Source organism: Panulirus ornatus, chromosome 55 (assembly GCF_036320965.1).
Source record: "Panulirus ornatus isolate Po-2019 chromosome 55, ASM3632096v1, whole genome shotgun sequence".
NCBI lineage: Eukaryota > Metazoa > Arthropoda > Malacostraca > Decapoda > Palinuridae > Panulirus > Panulirus ornatus.
In genome coordinates, this window is record NC_092278.1 from 16,443,932 (window position 1) to 16,450,044 (window position 6,113).

Sequence of the window (6,113 nt, forward strand, 5' to 3'; positions counted from 1 at the left end):
AGTTGACGTAGAGTGTGGGGATTTTTTGGCGTAGCATCTCTTGCGTCTACAATCTTCGTGTTGTCAGAAAATGGGGGAGTGGTTTTGAAGTAGTGGGATACTGTGGGGTAAAATCAGTCTATATGAACAGTTGAGAATGGAAAGAATCAGTCGACTGGCACCACTGTGGTCAAACTTTTATGAATAGACGAAGAACAGGAGGGGGTCGTCTGAGGTTGTCCATAAGTCAATTTGAAATGGCCTCGCGTCAACGAGTGATCGTCCTCAGCCTCCTGTCGGCGGATGTCATTAAACATTCACCTGGCGCTTGTTCGGATTGTAGAACTTTATTCGGTTTGTAATTCGGTGTGAAGCTGTAATAAACAAGATAAACCATGCATCGTATTGTTTGCATTCGAGTTTTGCAAATATCACGCTGACTAGAATTTTTTTTGCGGAGGGGACAGGTATTTGATCACTATCCAAAGTTCTCTAAACCATTTAATGTAACAATAAATCATACCATTTTTGAAAAGTCGTTAGACTGAGACACAGTTGAAGATGGACGTGTTGCCTGGCTCCCTTGCTGGAAGAAAAATTTCTAGGGAGTGGATGTAAACAATAGCAACATTGCTCTTGTAAGAAATAGTATCAGCATGATACTATTGATCCAGACAGAACAAATGTTTACTGATTACACAGTTTCGAGGTGGTTTGGATCCGCCTTGCACACGGGTGATCTTAACTAGGTTAGTTTTATATGGTTCAACTGACTTACGGGTACTGTGCCACCACGCCTTGGTTACCGGATCTACCATGTCTCGGTTGCAGGACCAGCAAAAACACCAGGGGATAAACACTAGGGCCAGGCAGGACCAGAACAAAAATTAGGACCAGCACTAATTTCAGGATGAACATGAGCACCCCGAACGAACGTATATGTATGATTTCCTAAAAGACGTACTTTGCTTATACTGTGTTGCTTATAGCCAGTGTTGCCTTGTTCTCTTGTGAACGTTTATGTCAGTCATGTAGACTTTGTATGGTGCCGCTCGTGGGACACTTGCTTGAGACAATTTCTGGCAGACGTGACTCGGATGGCGCCTGTCTGACTCACACACACTTCCCCGCCAGACACTGGGGCCGCCTTTTTCTTTTCCCTCAAAGGGCCTCCTGGTCGGGGACTAAAAATCCTCATCGAGGCCAGGCCTCTAATGAACATGGAAAAATAGAGGAATAAGGAAATTAATCGAAGTTCCTTAGAAGCTTTAAAACCTGCCCTGTAGCAAATGGCATGTAGAAGCTGCAGAAAAAAGAATATAAAGCAAAATATAAAGCAATCTAGAAGGAAAGAACTGCCATCGATCGCTTTTATTTTTAATTCCCGTGCGGTTGCGTTGTATGACGTAGTATGGGGATTGTACCTCGGAACGCACGTTCCTCCACACTTTTATACTCGTGTACAGCTATTCTTGTAAGCTGCACACGTAGTGGACTAATTCCGCTGGCGACAGATTACGGCCGTTAACGCAGACTTACGATGATTAGTTTCTTGAGAGAAATCCAAGTTCCCCACGATACCATTGAGTAAGGATACTGTCATTTATTTCATTACGTATACAACTTGTCTCGTTAATTGTGATGCCTGGTAAAGATTTTCATATATAGACGAAAGTATGAGGCTGTCATTGGGAATTGGATTTATACCCACACAACACAAGGACGATGTTTACTGAAACTCGTATGGCTTTTGGCGTCTCACACATGACCGAGCTTTTTCTTCACGTTATCCACATTTTTAGGGCAGTTGCATTACACCTCCTCTAGTCTGGAGATTAATCCCGCTCAGGCTGTTGGATCAGGGGAACGTGGCGGCCATGATTTGTCACCCCATCGAGATAGCTTGGGGGAAAAGTGTTCTCCAAGCTTTCTTCATACTGTGTTCTTTCAAGGATAAGCTGCACTACAGCAGACATGAAAAGAACCGCTGAAGAACAACGTAAATCTATGCATTCGTAAGATTGCAGCAAGACACACTTCTGGTTTCATTGAAGAGTTGCTTATATGTCGTCTTGAAGCTATGGTACAAAGCGCCTGTAACCGTTTTTATTGCTTCAGGTAAATTTGCAGTAATTCGTCAGAACAATTTTTTTTTCAGGTTTATTAAACCACATTCATAATGAATAAGCCTTTACGTAGATTCTACTAATGGAACACCGTGTAGTGGTTAACAAACACTGCCAAGTGAATTTTCTTAGGGAGGTCAATATTGAGCACAGTTAGGCACCCAGGCCAATTTGACGAATAGAACTTTGTCTTGTGACACATCTTTACTTCGGTTGTTTATGGAAATAATTTTCTTGTGTCATTGTGGATTATACACCGAGTACAGAGGTGCCACATTAAAAGTATAGATATACAATATGATGGGTTTGTAGTAGATTACTTTTATTTCTCAGTCTTGAAAACAAATGGCGTCGTTTTAGCATGACTGGATCTTATCTGGAATCGTGATAAGGTGTATTATATATTTGCGTGAGCTTTTATGTTATAACAGACGTTCTCCAGGAATCAATGTGGAACAAAAATCTCCCTTTTGAAGCTCAGTGTGACATTATGGTCGAGGATGGGCATGTGTTCGGAGAAACAACGGTGGATTTACCGTGTGGGATGATCAAAGTCGCACCCCACGACCTGTTGCCGCTACAGGTGTCCGTCTGCACCACACGCTTAAGATAGCTGTGTTTAGACGCTTGAGCTCGACATTGCGCCCAGTCAGCACGACCTGGCCGTTAAGGATCAGATAGCAAAGGGCAGGTATGTCGTTCCCGAGAGTTCGATCCGTTATCCTGGTTTCGGACCCTCGTACTGTTGGGTTTTATCTATCGTACTGTTTGGGTTTTATCTATCGTACTGTTGGCTGGTATTGTCGTGCTCTAGAGTTCGTACATTCATGCTGAAGGGCTCAACCGTTCTTATCTCCCGGGTCGTCTTAGTGAATGAGTTGTACTTTTATTCCTCAAATGTAGCACTTTTCCCATTCAGGGTGAGAATGGGACCTGCTCCTTTGTCCGGAGTAATGGAATGGGTTGCCCCAGAAGGTCTCTCGTAACCCCCCAGACAAGGTACTCGGGTAAAGAATTATTATAAAGATGGTTCTCTCACCCCAGAAGAGTAGGGAGGGAAGAGACTGAACCAGGGGGAATATAGCGCCGACATTGTGATCCAACATTCATGGACGACCACTGTTACTAGGCTTTCATCTCCGACACCAACCGTCACTCAACACTGCCGGCTGTTGCATACGGAAAGATTCATTTAAAGAGAAATACGTCTTCGTTAAAGACGGGGAGTTCGTCGAAGTCTCAGATTCTATGGGGACCCCATTTTTTTTAAGGAACAGACGCAGAATATGCATGTCCTTACTAGCTTAAGGGAATCAAGGAATTGTTGTTTCTTATTCAGGGTAATAATGAGAGCTTTGTTTCAGTCTGGCCCCATGATGGTAACACTGGCCAGGAGAGCCGGTGAACATTGAATGATGGGACTGGCCGTAACTTTAACGAGTCAATTAGAATTTAATTATTGTTTAAGAATTATACCGATAATACAGACTCAGGGTAAGTGAAGTAATTAGCGTATTTGTATGATGTAAATGATGTCACTTTAGCCGGCACCTCCAGTTTTGGTTAGGCAGGAAGTGATCGGCTGAGAGGGTCTTGTGAGACTACAGCTGGGATACATGTATCCCATGCCAGTGACTGATGTAGCAGCAACATTAAGGCTGGGAGACATGTATTCCTGGCCATAGGTTGATGTAGCAAGAAAACTAAAGCTGGGATACATGTATCCCAGGCCGGTGGTTGATGTAGCAAGAAGACTAAGGCTGGGATACGTGTATCCCAGGCCGTTGGTTGATGTAGCAAGAAGACCAAGGCTGGGATACATGTATCCCAGGCCGGTGGTTGCTGTAGCAAGAAGACTAAGGCTGGGATACGTGTATCCCAGGCCGGTGGTTGATGTAGCAAGAAGACTAAGGCTGGGATACGTGTATCCCAGGCCAGTGGTTGATGTAGCAAGAAGACTAAGGCTGGGATACATGTATCCCTGGCCAGTGGTTGATGGAGCAACAAGAGATAAGGCTGGGATACATGCATCCCAGGCCAATGTTTGATGTAACAACGAGACAGACTGGGATACATGTATCCCAGGCCACTTGCTGACGTAACGACAATAGAGGAGGGAAGTATAGTTGTCTGGGAGGCAGATGTTGGACATGATATTGATCCTTAGGGCTTGTTAGGGAGTCTGGAGTCGGGGCACTTTTCCCCTTCAGCACGACGCTGCACGGAACACGAAGGTGCACGACCCTCTTGAGTATGATGGTACGACACTAACCCTGGAACACGAGGGTATACGACCCTCTGAACACAATGGTGCGACTCTGTGACCCTGGAGCACGAAGGTGCACGACCCTCTTAGCACGATGGTGTACGACACTGATCCTGGAGCACGACGGTACGATCCTTGCTTACGACACCTTGCACGACAATACGACTCCTGGGTATGATGTCCCGGCCCTTAACCCATCCCTTAAGGGTCAGCAGTTGTGTTGGCATCAAGCCCTCTTCACCACTTACCCCAATCACCAGCACCGCCAGCGTCACCACGAGGGTCAGCTCCAACGGCCCACCAATACATCGGCGTTAAGCCAATACCCGGCACCAGGTGGTGCATGGCGAAGAAACAGAAACCTGTGAAGTGGTATTACGGCTTAAAGCTGCAGGAGCAGCGCGTCCAGCCCGTCCATGTTGTCATCCTGGGCCTGCCTGACCCACTGGGGCAGGCAGTGTTGTCATGATGGGCCTGTCTGACCCTCTGGGGCAGGCAGTGTTGTCATGATGGGCCTGCCTGACTCACTGAGGCAGGCAGTGTTGTCATGATGTGCCTGCCTGACCCACTGAGGCAGGCAGTGTTGTCATCATGGGCCTGCCTGACCCACTGGGGCAGGCAGTGTTGTCATGATGTGCCTGCCTGACCCACTGGGGCAGGCAGTGTTGTCATGATGGGCCTGCCTGACTCACTGGGGCAGGCATTGTTGTCATGATGGGCCTTCCTGACCCACTGGGGCAGGCAATGTTGTCATGATGGGTCTGCCTGACCCACTGGGGCAGGCAGTGTTGTCATGATGTGCCTGCCTGACCCACTGGGGCAGGCAGTGTTGTCATGATGGGCCTGCCTGACTCACTGGGGCAGGCATTGTTGTCATGATGGGCCTTCCTGACCCACTGGGGCAGGCAATGTTGTCATGATGGGTCTGCCTGACCCACTGGGGCAGGCAGTGTTGTCATGATGTGCCTGCCTGACCCACTGGGGCAGGCAGTGTTGTCATGATGGGTCTGCCTGACCCACTGGGGCAGGCATCGTTGTCATGATGGGTCTGCCTGATCCACTGAGGCAGGCAGTGTTGTCATGATGGGCCTGCCTGACACACTGAGGCAGGCAGTGTTGTCATCATGGGCCTGCCTGATCCACTGGGACAGGCAGTGTTGTCATGATGGGCCTGCCTGATCCACTGGGGCAGGCAGTGTTGTCATTCTGGGCCTGCCTGACCCACTGGGACAGGTAGTGTTGTCATGATGGGCCTGCCTGACACACTGAGGCGGGCAGTGTTGTCATCATGGGCCTGCCTGACACACTGAGGCAGGCAGTGTTGTCATCATGGGCCTGCCTGATCCACTGGGGCAGGCATTGTTGTCATCATGGGCCTGCCTGATCCACTGGGGCAGGCAGTGTTGTCATTCTGGGCCTGCCTGATCCACTGAGGCAGGCAGTGTTGTCATGATGGGCCTGCCTGACACACTGAGGCAGGCAGTGTTGTCATCATGGGCCTGCCTGATCCACTGGGACAGGCAATGTTGTCATGATGTGCCTGCCTGACCCACTGGGGCAGGCAGTGTTGTCATGATGGGCCTGCCTGACCCATTGGGGCAGGCATTGTTGTCATGATGGGCCTGCCTGACCCACTGCGACAGGCAGTGTTGTCATGATGGGCCTGCCTAACCCACTGGGGATGGCAGTGTTGTCACCCTGGGCTAGCCTGACCCACTGAGGTAGGCAGTGTTACCATCGGT